Genomic DNA, 21,839 nt, shown 5'->3' on the forward strand with positions numbered 1-21,839 from the left:
TGCATTTTCAATGCTTTTTAGGTCTCGCCTGCGAATGCAGCGCACGCGATGCTTCGCCTTGGCGAGATCTATTGTTGTTGCTTCTGTGTCCGGGTTCTGTGGAAGCGGGGTTGGTATCCACCCAGTCGGCATTAAGCCCCACCCACCCTGCCTGCATATTTTGCGAGCATTGCTCGGGCTTTTCATTAGGCATTCTCGGCGTTTGTTGGTGTCTGCCCTGTTCATTAGGGCTCGCCCACCTTGCTTGCGCTTTTCGAGGAAGCATTTTTATTTTTAAGTCTTTGTAGGATAAAGTCTGAATGTGCTTCACGGGCGAGGGCAGCGGCCTGCAAACCCTTCTGAAGGAAGTCTGCTTTCATTCAAGGTTGTACTTCAAAGTCTCGGCAGAATTGCACGTGTCATAGAATTATTGGTCCCAGCCCGGTGGGGTCCGTGAGACGCTCCATGTGGTAGAATGACCAGAGATGTTCTAAATGTATTTATCTGCAGCTGTCCTGATTGGTTGAAGTCATGAGGACCACGTACAGCTGTAGTAAATATATGGAATCTAATGTTCAGAACTCTATAGAAGTGTGTTCTCTGGCACGAGGAGAGCGTTTTTCACAGTGACCCTTGGATGTTGGGTTTCTCTCACATTTTAGATTTGCAATTTGCTGGCCTGAACTTTCCTGAGTTCTTCGATGATTGTAGTTTAACTGACTTTTGCAGACTGATCTATTGATTAATACTCGATCTTTACTAATCCAATTGAATTCTGTATTTGAAATTCAGAAAATGAAACCCTCAAGGTTTTAGGCCTCTGTCATTTTATAGGGCTGAATGAGTTTTTTGTGCTAACGTGAGCTTGCCATCCATCAGGTTAAAGGAGACAGGTTCAGCTGGGAGCACCGCACTCTGTAAAGGGAATGAATACCTCCGTTCCCGGCCCATCAGTCGTGCAAAGGCTGAGAGCTCCAGTGCAACGTCACTTCCAAGGTGCTTATTAAAGATCTGGATCTCGATCGGGAATGTGGGAGAGGAGCTCAAACCCACATATTTAAAAAAAAAAAGAAGCCCAGTGTTACTGCTCCGCAAACACTCTGTGTGAGAACAACAAAACCAACTTTACAGCCTGGAAAATCCGGCAGGTAAAGTCACCGTGTGGAAAGCTGCCCTGTACCCAAGTCAACGTGGGGAAAGCTGCCCTGTACCCAAGTCACTGTGGGAAAAGCTGCCCTGTACCCAAGTCACTGTGGGAAAAGCTGCCCTGTACCCCGACCCCTTCCAGAACCCCTGCTTTTGGAAACCTTCTTCTAAAGCGCTTAGTATCACAATCTGTACAAGGTGTTTGTAGCTCTCCGGTCACTCATTCCCCAGTAGACTTTAAATATTGGCAAATGCAATAAAACATCTCTCAAGTAACAAACTGATCCCTGCTCGTGAGCTTAACATGCTGGAGGGGCTGGGGATGGTGGGTGCAGCATGTAGGAACAGGCTGCAGGATGTAGGACTCCTACGCTTAACCCTGCTTCGGTTTCTCCCTACAAAAATCACGAGGCCGGAGTCACCAGAAACAAGCATTTGCAATGCAATAGGTCTCACATTTACGCAAGTTTCAGCTATTGGCATTGTAAATGACAATGCCTTTTATTTATGTGTTAAAAACTAAAACAAAAATAAAAGACATTGTTATTTGCAATGTCAATAGCTGAAACTCGCATAGAAGCAAGACCTATTGCATTGCAAATGCTTGTATTGTTTGTGACCCCAGTGTGGATTCACTGGAGTTTCAAGTCTACAGACCCAGGCCAGGTCTGCGAACACTGCTCACAGTCCATCATGGATGTTTTATCATTTTCCTCACCTCAAATCTGCAATTGCGTAACATGGGGCATTTTTCCTCTACTTCATGGTCCAACTTAACATTTTCTGCCAGGCCTATTGTTGCCAATTCTTTACGTAAAATTCACCGACACTGAACTATTACTCCAGTCAGAGGAGTATTTCTCTCTCACAAAATTGGCTGTCTGGTGTGTCTTTCCACCTCCTATGAATTCTTGACTTGTAATGAGTAAGAACCAAATACAAGCAAAGCGAAAAGGTCTGACTTTAATATGGCAACTCAGGCATGCACAAATGTTGTTTGCTTATTTTAACATGTGAAAAGCCAGATCTATTGGTTTTGCCAATGTTGGTTTGCTAAACTGTGCCTGCTTACTTTTCCACTGATGAGTTCTGATAATACAACCAAGGCTACGAGAAGACTAATCAACCCTGCTGCAAGTTAAATATTTCAACATGAAAGCGGAGGGACACCCCACCCTCTTCCTTTGTTTGTAAAAAATGAAATCCTCCCTCCAAGAGGCACAAGAATCAGATTCCAAGCACAGTCTGCTCTCTCGGGGGGGGGATGCTAAATGGCACTTTGGAACTTCCAGTGTCATTGAAAATCCGCTCATCATGGGTGTTAATGCTTCGCATTGCATTATGGGTAAAGCCAAGTAACATGATGCAAATATGTTGATGGCCCACGCTGGGATAAATCGAAATGTTTATTCGGCCTAAGAAAACCGTCCATGCAACAGTGTCCACTGTCTGATCTCTCTGTCTAACACCCTTCCACGGACAGCATTTTTAACTCGAGGTGGTTTAACAATATGAATTAATTTAATTTATTGCTTCCTCTGGTGCCCTTCCCCAGAATAAAATTCAAGGAGGAAGATTTTGAGGGTGGTGGGGGGGAGTGAATGCAGAAGTGCCGCTTAGTTTTGGGAAAACACTGAGCCTCACCATATGGGATGCTACATGGCAAGAAATATGCTTTATGGCCCCCGCTTGAAGGTTTACAAGCAATCTTCTTGAAGTTTTAATGGTTGCTTCGGTGATTATTCCTGTCCCCGAGAGCAGTTGCTGACGGAGGCACCGAGTTCGCGAGCTTTTCATTTCTTTTATTGCCCAGGTCTTTAATCTTTCCTGCAATGTGGCCCCCACCTCCCATCTATGACCTCATTCTGGCCAACACAAAGAAAATACAGCCGTTCTCTTGTCTTTCCTATAAGAACGTAAACACTGTCTCAAACTTTACATGTAGACAATAAGACGAGTTTGGAAAAGTGACCAGAAAATCAGAACCTATGCTTTCTTTGTGCCCCATTAACTATATGTGAGAAAAGTAGTTGCAATTTACCATCCACGCGGTATAATCACGCAAGCGTGTTATATTTGGGTATGTTTTAAGTTATTTATTCCCTATGTAAATTACCTTTGCATATAGTCCCCATGCACACAGAGCAACTCTCTCCATGGACAGCGACTAGATCCTGTCCCAGTAAACGACTTTTCAATGACCTAGGGCCAAGCGTGCAAAGCATTGGTTGGCGCATGCTCGTAGCTGCCCACATGAGGTCAAGTGTATTAGAAAACTACAGCTATGTCCATCTGTGATGACGCAATAGGAAGTTGCATTCGGCACTAGTTGGGAAAATGAAAACAAAGAGCTAGAGCGTCACTCGCGAGATAGTGACATCTGCAGTCTGCGACATGTACTGCATTGTATGGCTCGTAGTGAAACTTTCAACACAGACTATGCCGCTCGACTTTCCGTATTCTGTGAATGTATTGACTAGAGAATATAAATCAAGCTGGACCGTGTGTGACTGTGTAGAAACTTGGAAAATGAGGCAAACAGTTTGCGGTGAATTCTGGGCAAATCACTTAATCTCCCCATGCCTAAAAAAGGAATTAATTAATGAGGAAGTGAATTACTTTGTGTAATGTAACTGGTGGTTGCTCCTGTAAAGCGCTATACCACCTTCGGGTCGAGTTCGTGCTACGTAAAACTGAAGAAAACAAGCTACCGAAACAAAGATGGCGTGGGCCAGTCGCCATGGGCCATCCCAAAAGACAAAAGGGCGTTAACAACAAAGCCCGATATCCAATCACGCGCCACCGTTTACCATAGCGGATGACGGGGGGGGGGGTTCAAGTCCCTTTCTAAATCTTGTTTACTATAGCTCTCGCAGGCGACGAGCGCATGCACGCTCCAACGCCAGGCGAGACCTAAAAAACAGGATGGAAGATGCCTTGGCCGCATCTTGCTGTAATTTCATGTTTGTTTTGCATTCTCTGTCTGTTATACGTCTGCTGCCATCTGCAGAACACTTCAAGTTTACTTTAACAAGAAATTCTTATGCTTACCATATGAGAAGGCTGAAAAGAAAGTCGTGAAAAGGGAACCGCAACGTGCAACTCATGGCATTTGTAGCTTGTAAACTTTTCATTGCGCTTTTGGTATTACAACAAATGTTGTTGTTTTACGTTTCCTCAAGCAACACATCACGGAGGTTAATTCTTTTTTAAGTGCCTTTTCAAAGCTTTTTTTGGCTTTTTTCCTTGCCCACATCGCAGCATTGCATTTTAAGTTTGTAACTGGTTCTCGCTGCTAATGCTTGTCCACATCGCAGCCTTTTATTTTCGATTTCTAGCTTGTACTATTATTATTGAGTTTTTGGTGTTCCAACATTAGTTCGTTGTTTTACGTTGCCTCAGGCAACAGTTCATATATACATGCACATATAAAGGCATTCATTACACACTGCCTCCTGCTGATTCAATGTTAGTGACCTGCCACAGTCGCCCAGCAGTACACATAGAAATATTAAAAATACTAGTACACACTATTATTACAACTCTTTTTGAACAACTACCAGTTTGTTTGCCTCTGCCTTTAAAAAGGTGTGAGGCTGCAATATATTGTCCCTGCCTCACTGGGGCTGTATACGGGTTTAAGGGTTGCATACTAACTCGATGTGTGTCTTTATACTGCGCACTGCCAGCGCTCTGTGTGTAGTAGCAACATACCACCCCACAAACAGTACTGGGATGTACACAAACCCTGGTAGCTGTGCGTGTATAGAGCTTTCATAGCAGTGCGTGTGCTGAATCAGCCGGTGTACTGAGGTCTTGCTCAACAGTGTATGCTGTCTGGTTACTTTTTGGTTGTGTTTCTTTTGCAGTTCTATATATTGCGAATTAGACCCAAAAGTATTATAACATTTATGGGGAACACAATTACATATCACACGAAAACATTGCCTATTGGAAGGCACAGGGATATACTTATTTGCCCACAATCACATAACGGTAAGCCAATGCCGTAACTCTAACATAGTTCCTTAGCTTCTTACCGGGTAGCTGTGGTCATTTCGCCACATCCTAGTGCTTTACGGAGATTGCCTACTACCATATTGTGTGCCTATACTCCCATTTACAGTACGGCATACATTATTTAAAAGCGACAGCAAAAACCACATGCTGCAATCTATTTATGTCTGTGTACCAACGCCTTGACTCTTACATGGTCCCCCAGCTTCTTTTCCAGCAGCTCTGATGATTTTGTCACATTCTAACATGCCTATATGTGTCACTCTCATAACCTTCAGGAATATTAAACTATACCATAAATGAAAATAATTTCACCTACTACATACAAAGAAACAGACACAGGCAACATATCCATTTTGCCGTTAATAAATGCGGTCACATGAAATGCATTTTTATGAGCAGTACGCAATTTATGCTGTATGCTTTTTTTTTTTTTTTTTTTTTTTAAAGGTTTTTATTGAACAATAATTCGATTACAAGCACGGGCCTACAACCACCAGGGCCGGCCGCTAAGGACAGAATGAAATATACATTTATCAAAGCTGCAGTCGGTTCCCGGGGCTCGGCCCCGTAGTGACTCCGGATAGTTCTAAAGGAACAGGAGACTTAAATCCAACAAACACAAAAAACTAAAAGAAAAAACAAAGGGCGAGGCATAAAGACAAACAGTGCAGGTCAGGCTTTCTCCGGGGAACTCCAGTTCAGACCATTAAGCAGCACGCGAAAGGAAGGAGTACCGGGAGGCTGGGGACGGGGGGGGGGGGCCAAGGGAAATGAACGTCCATATGTAGTCATTCCAAAAGGTGCCCGGAACCGTCAAGGGTCAGGGGGACATAGCGATATCGGTGTCCACCAGGGGGGGCGTACAGATACCCCCGCGATATGCATTCCATTGCCCCCAGATTCTGCCCCATGCCCCCGGCTTACCACGGGCAACATACACAGTCTTCTCCCTGAACATACACCAGTCCATATTCTCCTTCCATACTGACACGGTGGGCGGCCGCTGGGCACCCCAAAGCTGCGCTATATCTCTCTTGGCAATCATGTTCCCCAGGGCCGCCCACCGAGTCTGAGCCGCGCTATAATCATTGGGCTCCCACACATTCAGGACACAGCGACGCACCTCCGGCAGCAGCACAACCCCAGTGACCTGTCCCATAACCGTATGTACCCGGCGCCAGTAGTCCGCCACCTCGCGGCACTCCCACAGGATATGGAGAAAGGTGGCGCTGAGCCCACAACCCCGCTTACAGAGCCCATCGTCGGAATATCCCATCGAGACCAAGCGAGGACCCGTCACATACACCCGGTGAAGAATCTTAAGCTGTACCAACCGGAGACGGGCTGGAATGGCGACCTCCTTGGGGGACGACAGTGCAGACTGCCAGTCCTCGTCGTCCAATTCCACCCCATCCCCCGTCCAAGCCTCCCGAAGGCGCACCAAGAGGTCAGCCCGATGATTAATCAGTTTCTTATAAATTAAAGAAATAGTACTGTCAGGGACATGTCCGTCAAGTATGCGGTCCTCGAGGGGCGAGGAAACCGGGATCTTGGTCCCCTCTCCAAAGACCGAGCGCAGGGCGTGTCGAACCTGGGCATAGCGGAAGAACTCCCTGTCCGTAAGCTCATATTCGGCCTGAAGAGCCGCGAAAGTCTTAACCGCGCCCTTATGCCACAGGTCTCCCACTTTGCTGATACCAATCGTGTCCCACTGGTCAAACCCCTTCGTAGTCCAGAGGCTCCCCAGGCGATCGGAGGCAAACAAAGGAGTAGCACATGTCAGTCGCTCACTCCAGCCCGTGGCCGCAGTGGCAGCCCTCCAGGTCCTCACCGCAATCTTAGTAGGACCCGTAAGGGTCCGGCCAGCCGAGCGGGAGTAAAGCGCCCTGTTATAGTCCCCGCCGGGAAGCAGGAACTTGTCCATCTCATACGCCGGATTCAGGCCAGGCGCATACGTGGCATGGTTGATGGCCGAAAGCTGCGCGGCCCAATAATACCTGCGAATGTCGGGAAGCGCGATGCCCCCGTCGTACCAGGGGAGAGTAAGCTTAGCCAGAGCAATACGCGCCCGCCCGTCCCACACCAGTCTCCTCTGCAGGCTCTCTACCTCCCGAAAGTAGGCCACTGGGATGACGTCGAAGGAATTCTGTAGTGCATAGAGGAACCTGGGGAGGGACATCATTTTGAACAGCGCGGCCCGACCCAGCGGGGACAGGGGCAACCTGCACCACCGGGCCGTGTCCTCTCGCAATCGCCGAAGCGGACGCAGGAGATTCTGCTCATAGCGAGCCACCGGGTCCAGCGAAACGTATATCCCCAGGTACTTAAAGCCGCTCAGAGATACCTGGATCGGAAGCCGAGGCGGCAGGAGAGGAGGACCACCGGAGATCGGATAGACGCAGGATTTAGACCAATTGATCGTGAGACCCGAATTATTCCCAAAGGAAGTCAGAACGTCAAAGAGGACGTTGAGCGACTGCCGCGGTGAGGTGAGATATAGGAGAATATCGTCCGCATACAGCGAAACCCGATCTTCAAAGCCCGGGGCCCACCGGATCCCTCTAAGCGAGGGCTCCCAGCGGAGCCAAGCCGCGAGTGGCTCCAGGGCGAGAGCAAAGAGCAAAGGGGACAACGGGCATCCCTGCCTCGTGCCCCTGCCGAGGGCAAAGGGCCGCGAGACCCGCCCATTCACCACCACCTGGGCCATGGGTCCCGTGTAAAGAAGCTTCACCCAGCCAATAAATCCTTCCCCAAAGCCAAATTTAGCCAAGACAGCCCAGAGGAATGGCCACTCGATGGTGTCAAAAGCCATCGTGGCATCCAGAGAAACCAGCACGGCCGGTTCGGAGAGGAGCTCCACCCTGGCAAGGGCGCCGTGAAGACGCCGCAAGTTAAGAGCGGTGTTACGATGCGGGATGAATCCGCATTGGTCCGGATGAATAAGATCGCACACGACGCTCAACAGACGAGTGGCAAGGACTTTCGCCAGGATCTTAGGCTCCGCATTTAGCAGTGAAATAGGCCGGTAAGAAGTACAGCGGTCTCGCGGCTTGTCCTCCTTGGGGATAACGACTATCGTGGCCAAACGCTGGTCGGCCGGGAGGGAACCCGCCGCCAGAGACTCACGGAACATGCGACTGAGGAAGGGCGCAAGCTTGTCAGGGCGCAATTTATATAGCTCAATGGGCAGACCGTTGGGACCCATAGCCTTGCCCGAGCGAAGGGAGCGGATCGCGGTCGCTATTTCATCCGCCGACAAGGGGGCGTCCAGCCGCTCACGGTCCTCAACGGACAGGCCGGGCAAGGCGATATCCCTCAGAAGAAGGCGAGAGTCGTCCTCATCCCTGTCAGTCACTGGGGAGTACACAGCCCGGAGGTGGTCGGCAAAACATTCCACAATCTCGTCAGGCTCCGTCACACACACACCATCCGCAGCACGCAACTCCGGGACCACACGATTCACTCTCTCCTTCCTGTCCAGCCACGCGATCAACTTTCCCGCCTTGTCCCCGGCATCGTACAGTCGACCCTGCTGCTCCCTATACATAGTTTTGGCCGCGTCAGTGACCAGGGACCTATATTCAAACTGTTTCAGGCTGAGGGCATGGAGCCCGTCCGGAGTGACATTCGCCTCCAAGGCCGACTCCAGCCCCAAGATGTCAGTCTCCAGCCTCACCACTGCCTCACTCTTGACCCTCTTAGCCACCACTATCTGGGAAAGGGCGTGTCCGCGGATCACGGTTTTAAAGGCTTCCCACAGGGACATTGCAGACGACACCGACCCCTCGTTATCCAGGAAGTATTGGGCCATAGCCTTAACCAGGCTGTCACGAGTCGTAGGGTCTCGCAGGTACCATGGGTTAATGGGAGCGATCCGCCCTGCAGACCGCGGCCCGGTGTCAAAAAGAAGCCACAGCGGAGAATGGTCGGAGATACCCCGCGCCAGGTGCCTGACCTCTCGAATCCGACCAGTCTGCGCCGCGGGCATCAGGAAGTAGTCTAACCTAGAGAGACTCCCATGCGCCCCCGAGTGAAAGGTGAATTGACATTGGGTCGGATGCATTAATCTCCAACTATCCACCAGGCCGAAGGTGTCCAGCATCCCACCCAGCCATGCCTGGGCAGCGGGGAGGGTCCTTGGTGGGTGACGATCCAGTTCCCCCGAAACCACAGAATTAAAGTCCCCGCCCATGAGCAGGAGGCTGTCCGGAAGGTCAAGCAGCATTCGACCCAAGTCAGTGAAGGTGGAGTTCTGGAGGCCCGGGGGGACGTAAACTGAAACCAGGGCAAGGGGCTGCCCCTCCCACCTCCCAATCAAGCACACATAGCGCCCTCTGTCATCCGAGACTATCTTAGTGATCTCCACCGGAAGTGAGGTTCGCAGGAGAATGCCCACCCCCCTGGAACCAGTTGTGAAACCAGAATGGGCCACGAGGCGGTATCCCCCCCTGTTCATTGCATGACAAACATTGCCAACCAGATGCGTCTCCTGGAGAAACACCACGTCAGGAGTCAAACGACGCAAATATTGCAGTACTACACCCCGCTTGATACGGTCCCCCAACCCATTGACGTTCCATGACATAAGCCTCAACCCGTCCCCCCCCATCCCCCCCAATAGAGCAAGGGTCCCCCAGCCTGCAGCACAGTTCCCAAATGTGGACAAAAATCAGTACCTCGCCCTGTAAACAAAAAACACACAACAAAACAACCCCTCCTCCCCCCCAACCCCACCCCAGGACCAACTCCCCCCACCCTGCACCCCTGCGGGCCAAAAAACCCCCCCAACTTGCAGTGTGCCTGTCGCCCCTCTAACCCCATTCTACGAAAAGACCCCAGAGGAGGTAAGGGACCCGTCCCCGCCCGCCCCCCTCACTGGTCCTGGTAAAACACAATATGCAAATGAAATAAGACCCGACTGTACAGTGCAAAACGGCAAAATCAAGGACCAAAAGTCATTCTAAAGGGGACCCGTCACCCGCGGTGCCCGCAGAGGGTCCGGGACGGCCACCTCCGTCCGGCAGAGAGTCCAGCCAGTCACTTGCAGCCGCAGGAGAGTCAAAAAAGGCTGTCCGATCCCCATGTTCCACTCGGAGTTTTGCAGGGTAGAGCATCGAATATTTTAGGCCCAGCTCGCGGAGACGACGCTTCACCCCCTGGAATCCCATCCGTTGTTTCTGGACCAGTTGCGTGAAGTCCGGATAAAAATTGATGGTCGAGTTCTCATGACGAACCGGGCCGTGGGCCCGTGAGGCCTGCAGAATAGCGTCGCGGTCCCTGTAGTAGAACAGTTTGGCCACGATAGGCCGCGGGGGGGCCCCCGGCCGCGGCCGACCGCCCGGAACTCGATGGGCCCGCTCCACGGCAAAGAACTTACTTAGGCCAGCCGGGGACAACTGTTTCAGGATAAGTTCCTCGACCACGAGGTCAACCGGGCGGCCGTCGGAGGACTCCGGTACACCTATGACGCGGATGTTGTTGCGTCGGGCCCGTCCCTCGAAGTCCTCAAGCCGCCGGGCCATATGATCGTTAACCACCCTGATGTCTCCAAGTGCGGCCCGCAGATCCGACACCTCCGCACCAAGGGTGGAGGTCCGTGTGTCGAGAGCCTGGACCCTCTCGTTAGTTTTGGAGAGGTCGGCCCGGATCAGGGTGACATCAATCGCGACAGTGTCAATCTTACGGGCCAGGGCCTAATATTGCGTCGCGATGGTTTCCCTAATGCCATCAATGGCGCCCATAATGTCCTGCAGGGATAGTTCCGTAGAGACGGTCGCGCCTCCCTCCGCAGTATCCGAGGGGAGGCCAGCAGCGCCAGAGGGCCCCCTGCCCTGGGTGTAGCGGTCCATGTTATTGCTCTGGACTGTTCCCCCGCGGAGGGAAGCCTTGGTCTTGCGGCCCTCGGGACCCCCTTTGCCCCCCATGTGAACACGGTCACTCAAGGGGACCTCCAATCAAGAGGTGTAAGGGCACCAGCAAGAAGACCACAAAATGTCGGTATAGGGGGTCCGAGGCGATAGGCACTCTAGTGGCAGTTGAAAGAAAGCCTCATGCAGAGGCCCAGGAAGCACCTCGCCACCCCGAGCGCACCCCCCTGCCGGTCTCCTGAAGTGCAAAACCGAAACCGAAAGTGGTGGATCGGCAGCTGGCACCGCGCTGAAGCCGCTGTTGTTCAATTGCAGCCCGGCCCCTCGGGTCACCTTCACCCCGGTCACCTCCGTCGGGTGGGTCCCAAAAGTTCCGACGACGACAACTCAGGATTCCCAGGTCCGATTTGAGTTTTGAAAAGAGATATATGCTCAGCTGGTCTTTATCTCCCAGATTCCATAAGCCACGTCAGGATATTCTCAGGATAGATTCCGAGGAGCAGAGAGGGTCCGGGGAGCCCTATGCTCACGCGACCATCTTGGATGCGCGCTAGGCTCCTCATGCTGTATGCTTTTTAGGCATCCTCAAAGCATTTCCTAATATCATACACACCAACTACTAAACATTTGCCTAACTACTTCCTTTCACGGGCCACACACATGTCCTCCAGCACTTTGTTAACTGTCTCGGACGTTAATTACTTAGTCATATCTATAACACAATCTATTGTGCGCCTCCAAGTAGGTGCTAAAATCAGCGTGTTGTGGTTTGTAGACCACATGCTGCATCTTTTTCGTTTCCGTGAAAGCTTTTATTGAATTGCAAACAAGATGAAACGAGCATTAAAAATGCAATAGGTCTCGCCTTTCACTAAGTTAAAGCCATTTGCTTTGCTACACAATACCATTAGCAAAGCAAATGTCTTTAACTTAATCAAAGGCGAGACCTATTGTATTTTCAATGCTTGTTTTGTATGGCAGCGGATTCGTTGTGTTTACACACAGCAGAAAACACCTCAGGTGGTGGCATAAATAATTGTGCCTCTTTAAGAAGACGGGACGGGGGCTAGGGGAAGCGAGGTATGAGGGGTGCTGGTAATTGAAAGTGTGCGCACTGCGCAGAGAGCAGAAGACTGACCTCACTCTTATTCTGTGTGAAGGCTAAATGTGCCGTGATGTGTCTCAGGTCACACAGAGCATCGGAAGCCTAGGGGTGGAGCATTAGGGTGATCCCAACCTTGGGTTAACAGAGGGAGATCGTGCAGGGGTCACCCTGGTCTCCAGGAACCTGGACATGGTGAAGAGGGAGGGAGATTTAAAAAAAAAAAAAAACATATCCTTTGCAGTTTAGGAGAGGATGTGTCCTCAAGGCCAGGGCTGCCAACTTTGGAGCTGGGGAACCAGGTTCTATCCTCGGAGTCAGCTCAGCATCCTGTGATTCTGGGCAAATCACTTAATCTCCCCCTGCCTACCAAAAACAAATGAATGTGTCCTTGTGTAACGTAAGTGGTGCTCATATAAAGCGCTCCAATACCTTTGGGTCGAGTTCGCGCTATATAAATCTGCAAAAACAAAAAGTTTCAGGAGCGCGCTCTTCACTATTGGGAAGGAAATCTCACAGCATGGATGGTGCTGCAACAGCCCCACCAGAACTTCAGACTGAACTCGGCGAGATAGCTTAGTGAGATCAGTGCTAGCTGCCGGCGCCTGTTCCGGGCCATCAGTCGCAACTTGAAATCTTGGCACCAGCGCCCGCTCAGCCTTTCCTCGTTCACGGTGAACTTAAACTGAGCACCATCGGGCAGGTGTCTAAACAACACTCATCTTATTTATAGCGTTTCCAATCGGTCGACCTGTAGGAGCAAGCGCTATAAAACCATGTATTATTAAATGTAGTAACAGTATTTCTATTCTGTACCACGACAAATAAATCACTTTTATGTTGCTGCTGGCCAAGGGCGCTAACACTGCAAGGGTGCTCAAAGCTAGGCTCACATTTCACTTGTCTAGACAGGTGCTCATTTATTTGTATCCTTCTGCTTGTGTAGGGGGTACTGTGTAAACTAATTGCTTCTAGGCGCTTGATAGAGCCGTGCTGGGCCTGGGGTCGTGATTGCAAAGCTTGATTTGTCGGTGTCTCGCAGTAGTGAAGGAGTTTTAGGGTCTGTAAAGCCTGAGTCAGGGCCTGGTAGCGTCAGGGTGCTGTAGGGAGCTCGGGTACCAGTCCTGGGAGCCCACCTGGACAGAGCAGAGCCGGGCCAGACAGGGCAGAGAAGCACTTTTTTAATGTTTATGAAACACCAGGGGTTACTTTTTAATGATGGTACATGCCAGGGTGATGGTTTATGTGATTGTTATATGTTTTTAATGATGCTGCTTTTCATGTTTAATGGACATTTGTCTTAATAAACTTTATTATTACTCCTACAACCAGAGGAGACTATACTACATAGGAAGCACTATATGCCTTCAAGGCACACGCTGCTGAGCTGGGGGATCGGCTCCTCGGAGCGCAATGGCTCCACCTATTCAGAGTGCACCGAGGGACAAAGTGATCCGGGAGGGAGCTCCTGAACTCACTCGTCGGGTGTTTGTGATGGCTGGGCGAGGTCCTGCTACCTCTTGAGAGATGGCTAACTGAAGATAAGCATTTTTTGTAAGCGTCTGCCCTCATACAGCTCAAACTGATGACAAGGCCACTAAGCGCTCTGATGTGAATATGGGGGCACTGGAGACTGTGTCTGCTTCCCTTGCAAGAGGGCCGCCTCCTTAAGAGAGCGCGAGGACGGAGGAGGGTTGGGATTTAGATTCTGGAGAGAGGAGAAGGGGAGGAGAGTACTGAAAGCCGTGGTGTCTGGGGAATAGAAGAGCACGCGGAACGTAGACGTCTGTGTGAGGAGTTTGTAAGACGAGTCTGTGGAGTGGAAAAGACTGGGGACTCGGAGAGTCTGAGGAGTGGAATATAGTAGAGGGTGGGGTGGGGGAGTGTTTGGGAACTGGAAGAGGCTGCAGGTGAAGATTCTGGTTAGGGAGAGTCTGGGGAGTGGGAGAGGCCGAAGACTGGGGGAGGCTGCAGAGTGGAAAAATGCAATAGGTCTCGCCTTTCTTTAGGTTAAAGCCATTTGCTTCGCTATACAATACCATTAGCAAAGTAAATGGTTTTAACTTAATCAAAGGCGAGACCTGTTGCATTTTCAATGCTTGTTTTGCATTTGTCACCCCGAGTGGAACAGGTATGCCCAGACGTGGGCCCCATGCTCTCCATGCCACTGGAGTCAAGCTATCCTGGCTGATGAGAGGTGAAACCCCAAAACCGGTCCTAGGATGCTTGTTCCCAGTCCAGGAAGAACCTGTCCTGGCAGTTTGGGCTGGACTATTCCCATTGGGCACAGGGTCAAGACTGATTTGCATGTGGCTGGGTTCAAACTGGGATGGTATGGTGAGCAAAAAACTTATGGATTTAGGCCCAGATCTCTGTACTGAGGTGAATGTATGACATTGTTCTGCATTCTGTCCATCAATTGTTGCTTTTGCATTTGTCACCCTGGGGGGACGGGTATATCCAGACGTGGGTCCCTTGCTCTCCATGCCACTGGAGTCAAGCTATCCTGGCTGATGAGGGGTGACCTGGCCTGGTAGTTCGGGCTGGACTGTTCCCATTGGGCACAGGGTCAAGACTGATTTGCATGTGGCTCGGTTCAACCTGGGATGGTATGGTGAGAAAAAAAACAATGCATTTAGGCCCAGATCTCTGTACTGGGGTGAATGTATGACATTGTTCTGCCTTATGTCCATCAGTTGTTGTTTCTGCATTTGTCACCGCGAATGGGACGGGTATGCCCAGATGTGGGTCCCGTGCTCTCCATAGCACTGGAGTCAAGCTATCCTGATGAGGGGTGAAACCCCAAAACCGGTCCTAGGATGCTTGTTTCCAGTCCAGGGAGGACATGGCCTGGCAGTTCGGGCTGGACTGTTCCCATTGGGCACAGGGTGAAGACTGATTTGAATATGGCTTGCTTCAAACTAGAATGGTATGGTGAGCAAAAAAACGATGGATTTAGGCCCACATCTCTGTACTGGGGTGAATGTATGGCATTGTTCTACATTCTGTCCATCAATTGTTGGTTTTGCATTTGTCACCCCGAGTGGGACAGGTATGCCCAGACGTGGGTCCCGTGCTGTCCATACCACTGGAGTCTAGCTATCCTGGCTGATGAGAGGTGAAACCCCAAAACCGGTCCTAGGATGCTTTTTTCCAGTCTAGGGAGGACCTGGCCTGGCAGTTCGGGCTGGACTATTCCCATTGGTCACAGGGTCAAGACTGATTTGCATATGGAATGGTATGGTGAGTAAAAAAACGATGGATTTTGGCCCAGATCTCTGTACTGGGGTGAATGTATGACATTGTTCTGCATTCTGTCCATCCATTGTTTTTGCACAATTTAAGTGATGGCAAGCTTTAATTTTCAACTCTGGACTACGTAATGAACTGTTATGTAGGATTTACATTTTTTTAAAGTGAAGCTGGCTAAAGGTTTGAGCAATTTTTTTCACGATTTCTCCGCAATCTTTATGAATACATCGCAAACACACATAGATAGGAATCTCTTTTTGAAAGAGAGGGAAAGGGTTAACAGATAATCACTGTTTACAAGTGGAGATAGTGTAGTCTAAAATGAAAGACATGATTTAATTTGCTGCCTTTCTAATGATCACAGAGTGCAAAGTTGAAGAGGGTGCCATTTCATGGTTACTTTGTATGAGAGTGATGTACTTGTGATTAGTTTTTACAAATCCTAACAGTGCCAAAACTATCCAGAAAGAGCTAAAACAACAATAAAATCTACAAACTGAATACACTCGTATATACATAACTTTTTAATCCTTTATAAAAATGACTTTTGAAATGAAGATGTATATGGGAGTTTGATGAAAAAAAAGAGAATCACAGTGATATGAAAAAATATATCAGACGACCTGTATCTATTAGAGGGTATGTGTTTAAGAGGTTAGTGGTGAATGTTTTGAGAAATAAGAGAAAAATGAATTAGTGCCCCATTATTACATTGTGTACTTTTTTGAAAATTAACAGTATAGTATTGTGGTAAGTTGCGATAAGTACCTATGAATGTTTTAAATGTCTAAACATCATGTACAGAAAAGATGCATCTGTTATATGCATTCTGGGAGTTGTAGTACTTTTAGTAACATTAGTAAACAGGAGTAGTGTAGTCACAAATAAAAGATGAGAACATGTGTGCCTGTATATGAATTGGAAAAAAGTAATAACTGTTAGGTATGTATTGGGAAGTGTTTTTCAATGTGGTTTTTAGGACCCCTTTGCATATGCTTAGATGGTGAAGTATGGTTCTTGTGGTTGCAGATAGCTATATATATATGGTGGGATTTTTGAGTTTACTTAAAGATGCAGAGAGATATATTTTTGGAAAGATGGCTTGAAGGTGTACATCTATTAAAAAATCGCATATATGTTTACATGGTGATCTATGTTCAGTAAGGCTGACGAAAATTTCATGTATATGGTGAGGGTGGTGTTTTTTCTTTAACCATGGCTTGTTTAAAATTGAGAAGGATTAAAAGTGCAGATTTTCTTGAGAGTTCTTGTGCTACCTTCATTTGGAGTGTTTGGGAAATGCTGAATATATGTTTTAGAATCAGACGATGTAGGTATACCATTCACAAACAGTTTTGCACAGTGAAAAAATTAAAAATGTTGTTTTCTGTTTTAGAAACATACTGATTCATGTGCACGCTCAGTAACAAAGCAATGAATGCTCCTAGAGAACCATGTATGCATTTATATATTAAGTGTGATATCTAGACTTCACTCGCACAGCTCAGTAGAAATACATATATACAGTCAAACAGGTAGTTTGATACTGGCAAAAGGAGATAACCAATGAGTCAGAGATATAGTCACAACGGTTATGTTTCTAACAGCAATTAAGGTACGTTCACAGTCAGTCAGGCAGTATTCAGGCACTCATGCAATCAGTGATTCAGTATTGATGAGTTATTGAATTATCTAGACACTACACATGTACTTCTTCAAAGGCAGAAATTATGTAGTCAACTATGGAGGCACGACCTACACATTTATCTAATCACCCAGACACTAACTATTTACTTATGCAATTAACAAGGCTATAACTGTCCAGTCATTGTAACACTTGTGCAGAAGCTATGCAGTCATCTAAACACACACTTATAACCCATGCTGTCATTGAAATACTGAAGCACACGCATGAACTCATGCAAGCACTCAGGTACTACTCATGCACTTATCTAATTATATAGAGAGTACCATTGTAGTAAACCTGTAATCCATCAAGTAGCTATGCACTGATTTAATTATCAGGGAATACTCTTGCACTAATACAATCACCCCAGCAGTACACTTACTTTCAATTAATCTCTCAAAGTTTAATAATGGAGTCATGCATTCACTCAAACACTAGTCATGCACTCATGTTATCAGCCAGGCACCACTGATGCACTTACTCAATTCTCCAGGCACTACCCATGTAGTTATCTAAACACCCAGGCACTACCTGTTCACTGAACCAAACAAAATGGGCAGCAATCATGTACTCATGTAGTCACTGAAACACTACTCATGCACTCATCCAATCTGCTAGGTGCTATGCATGCACTTAAACAATCATGTATGCACTATCCATGCACTCTATAAATCACCTATGTACTATCTATGCACTCCTGCATTCATCCAGGCACTAACGTTGCACTCATTTAATCATCCAACCACTATCTCTGCATGTATTGAAATATTGAGCCATTAGTCATGCACTTATCTAATCATTCAGGTACTACTCATGCACTCATCCAAACACCCAGATAGTAGTGATATACTCATGCAAACATGCAGGCAGTAACTATGCAAATATGGAATGCCCCATGGAGTTCTGATATACTCAGGGAATCACCAAGGCACTACCTATATCCTCAAAGAATCACATAGGTACTACCTATGCACCAATTCACTCATTCAAGGAGTAATCATGTATTCAACCACAAACACGTGTTTTTACAAGTTTTACTCAGGGAAATGCAGTCTTTTAGAACCATCTGATGAATTATTTATGCAAGCTGTGACACACTCTTTGCGTGTAGTTGGAAGAATTAATGAGCTTTATGCTTTGAGATTAACGTGCACATTCTTATGTGCATCGTTTCCTAGAATTCAAATCTGAGAAATTTAAGTAGGACAGTACTGAGATACTACATACACCACTAACACAGTGGTAGAGATGCATCCAATAGCCTTTTTTTTTTTTAGTCCTCATTTGAGCAATAATCTACTTGGAAGAATATGAGAATATGAGAGGGTATTTTCGCATTTCCCATTGTGGCTGTTACTTGGCGAAACAGGTTTACCCAAACTTCCTATCCAATCAGTTATGGGGTGGAGAGGGGGGCATCGGAGGCTCCAAGCCCATTCCATAGATCCGGGAATTATTGCAGATTTGCTTAATCATTGGACATTTTTGAGACCGATCATACACAAATAAATTATCTTGCCATCCGTGAAAGTTGACTATACTAAAATACCAGATCCCATATGTCCCAAACATCAAGCTTCTTTAGTCCCTCCCTGTTCTTATCCAGCTTTCACACCCTTTGTATTGAATCCAACCACTCCCTCTTGGACGGGGGAAGTGGAGTTATTCATTTGATACAGATCTCACGCCTAGCTAACAGTATCAGTAACAATACACAGGAGTATAACCTGTTAACCCAGGAGAGACCGGGCGTAATGTACAACAAAAACAATGTCTCAACTGGAGGATATTTTGGAGGGAAAAACAATTTAAGAAAGTGAGATAAATCACAAGAGAACAGAGGGCAAGGAGGGAGACCACAGCGTAAGTCAAGTAAGAAAAGGTTTATATACAATTCTGCAAATAGTTAGGAAGCACTACAGTACATTTACTTGTACAATGACCTGAACACACAAAGTGAAGACTGAACGTGCTGGTGAATGGTGAACGACGCAGTGACACAGGAGTTTGAAAAAAACAGCATGAACGGCGCAATAGAAAAAAGGTTCAGGGGTCAACAAACAAGGTAAATATATACAATTAAGTACAAACAATTATTTGGAATGTTTTGGTTGACCACAGAGCGGCCTTAGTTCTAGGCTGTGTAGTTGACGGCGTTTCGACCTGGATGATTTCAGGTCATCATCAGGACAGAGGTCATAGGTTAAAGGGTAATGCTTCTAAAACCAAAAGGAAAGAGAAAAAATCAAAAGTGGTCCAAAGAAAACAGAAAGTGCGAAAGGGGTAGGTGACGTGATGTACCTGATACAAATCAAGCGGAACATGAGTAATTGAGTAGCTGAAGGGACGCTGTATAATTAAAGGTTCTGTGAATGAAAGAAAAGAGAGTATATCAAGGGTAGGTTAAATGAGGCAACAAGAGTCCAAGGGGAAAGTAAAAACAAGTATTTACCGGGATCCAGGGAGAGAGGAATGCAGGATGGTCATCCGACCAGATCGTGGGAAGGGCCGGTAAAGCACAGAGGCAGTGGCTGGAAATGAAAATCCAAAGGACAATGGGTACTGCTGCAGAGGTAAGGATTAAAAGGAGAAACCAAACAATAATAAGGAGGACGAAAAATGCGCAAACCTTATTTAAGTGGTCATGATCCTAAATGAGTGACATGAGGGTATAAACCAATGTTGAGCACGATGGCCAATTCTAAAAGAGAACAATAAAGTAAAATTAATTACTAATGCCGTGGGGTTAGGTGCGGGCAACCGCTAGCAAGGGGCGTGTATGGAAAACTTACTTAATTACGAAGTCCAAACCAATTGGTCCGTGACGGGGGATTAATCCAAGGCTTGGGAACAAAACCTCAAAGCCGTCAGAGAAAACTTCCGAAGCAGCAGCACCAAAAAACGCTGGCGAATAAAGGAACAAAACCCGGAAGTGAATCACGTGGCCACCGGGGCGCGAGGGGGAGAGCTGAAACGGTGGAGCGATAGAGCAGTAAGGTGTCCCGGGGGTACAGGGGAAAGAAGAGAGGAGCCAAGAGTGAGAAGGAAGGAAGAACAAGGAAGTGAAAGAATTTGTCCAGGAAGAGAGGCAGATATTTTGCCAAGTTGTTGGTCCAACGAGGAAATGATAAATTATATAGGATTAACAATGTACATTCAATGGAATCCAGAATAATGATTATACATCAACATTGTAAAACGGGGGAAAAACGAGAAAATTCTGTACAAGGGAGGGCAGGGAAGGGAACAAGGGGGTATGAAGTCAAGCACAAAGAGCAATGAAAAAAACACAATGAGCCCAATAAATCAGAGTTCTCAGTGAGCACCAATAGAAACTTTTGGTGTTATAAAACACGTGGTCAAAATCTCGATCTAAGTCGTCATGGTCTTACATAAAATGCATCAATAACACAAAACAGTATGCAATAAAACTAATTACAGTACACAATAACGAAAAAAGTGACAGGGGGGGGTTGCAGGGTGGGTAGGAAAGAGGGGGGAAAGGGGAGGAGGAAGAAGGGATGAAGGGAGGGGGGGAAAGAGAAAAGGCGGGCGAAGTCCCGACAGGATGGTGGGTGGGAGTGGGGACGGAAAAAGGGGGGCAGTGAAATAATACAGGCACAATGATCACACGCAGATGCGGTAAATGGGATGCTTATGTGGCTTTAAGCACTGTATTCCATTCATCAAGAGTGTTGAGCCCCTTTTCCACTGTGTTACAGCGAGCAATCCATCTGCATTCGCACTTATTGAGAAGCAGTTGTAAATTCCCTCCTCTAAGAGGAAGTTTTGGGCAATCGATCACCTGCCAAATCAGGTCGGCTTCAGCATGATTTTTTTCTTTGTAGTGGCTCACCAATGGTGATGTATCAACACTACATCTGATGCGGCTTTGGTGTTGGAGAATACGGGATTTGACCATCTGTGTGGTCTGGCCAATGTATAGTAGGTCACAGGGACAACGTATGGCGTAGATGACGTTTGTAGTTCGGCAATTGGTAAGGTGATTGAGTTTGTATATATGGCCATCACTAACAAATTCCTTGGTGTTAAGTGTAAAATCACAAGCTATACATGATTGGCATTTGTAGTGTCCTACAACTGGAGGAAGTCCCCACAGTGAGGTAATGGTTTGGTTTTTCTTATCATTTTGTGGCCATGTGATGGCATGAACAAGTTTGTCAGCAAGATTATAACCCCTTTTGAAAGAGAACAAAGGTGGTTCTTTGAAAGGTGCGTGGAACCGAAGAAGAGGCCAGTGTCTTTTAATCACGACATTTACAAGGTTACTGGATGGACTGTATGTAGAAACAAAAGGGATGCGTGAGTTGGTGTGTCTGGGGGAAGGAGAAAGTAAAACCTCCCTATGGCAATACCTAGCCCTTTTAGAAGCACGAGTAACTATGCGTTTAGGATAGCCTCTATTGACCAGTTTTTTGGATAGAATGGCAGCTTCTTTGAAATAGTCCTTACGCCATTTACAATTTCTCCGAATACGGAGGAATTGGCCGTAAGGTAAGCCATCTCTGAGAGCCCTGGGATGATAACTGGAGTACATCAGGAGGGTGTTACGTTCAGTTGCTTTCCGATATAGGGCAGTACCAATACTGCCATCTTCTGCATGTAGAGTGAGATCAAGAAATGGTAAATCATTGGATCGGATATCTGAAGTGAATTTTAAATGTTGTTGGCAGTTATTGAGCCAGTCTATGAAAAGCATGAGATCATCCTGTGTACCGTTCCAAAGTAGAAGGATGTCGTCAATATAACGACGCCAGAGATTGAT

At 47.4% G+C, this 21,839-nt stretch overlaps 1 protein-coding gene and 1 long non-coding RNA gene across 7 annotated transcripts in view; one reads left to right on the forward strand and one right to left on the reverse strand.

Moving 5' to 3' along the window:
• Positions 1–21,839, reverse strand: part of LOC146796394 (vomeronasal type-2 receptor 26-like) — a 699,855-nt gene that overhangs the window by 258,800 nt on the left and 419,216 nt on the right. Inside the window, exons 1-4 of one of the 6 annotated variants that reach the window (XM_085628964.1) lie at positions 19,846–19,983; positions 19,683–19,754; positions 19,506–19,584; positions 19,355–19,419 (exon numbers count right to left, since the gene is read on the reverse strand). The exons of 1 other annotated variant lie outside the window; for it this stretch is intronic. The gene's annotated coding sequence lies outside the window, so the exon portion shown is untranslated. Of the gene's footprint in view, positions 1–19,354; positions 19,420–19,505; positions 19,619–19,682; positions 19,755–19,845; positions 19,991–21,839 lie in introns of those variants that run through there. 4 more of the 6 variants (XM_085628968.1, XM_085628965.1, XM_085628966.1 and 1 more) reach the window with 4 other exon arrangements.
• The window catches only part of LOC146796398 (uncharacterized), a 76,731-nt gene that overhangs the window by 14,689 nt on the left and 40,203 nt on the right, over positions 1–21,839 (forward strand). The window lies entirely within an intron of this gene.

Source organism: Triturus cristatus, chromosome 10 (genome assembly GCF_964204655.1).
Source record: "Triturus cristatus chromosome 10, aTriCri1.1, whole genome shotgun sequence".
Taxonomy (NCBI): Eukaryota; Metazoa; Chordata; class Amphibia; order Caudata; family Salamandridae; genus Triturus; species Triturus cristatus.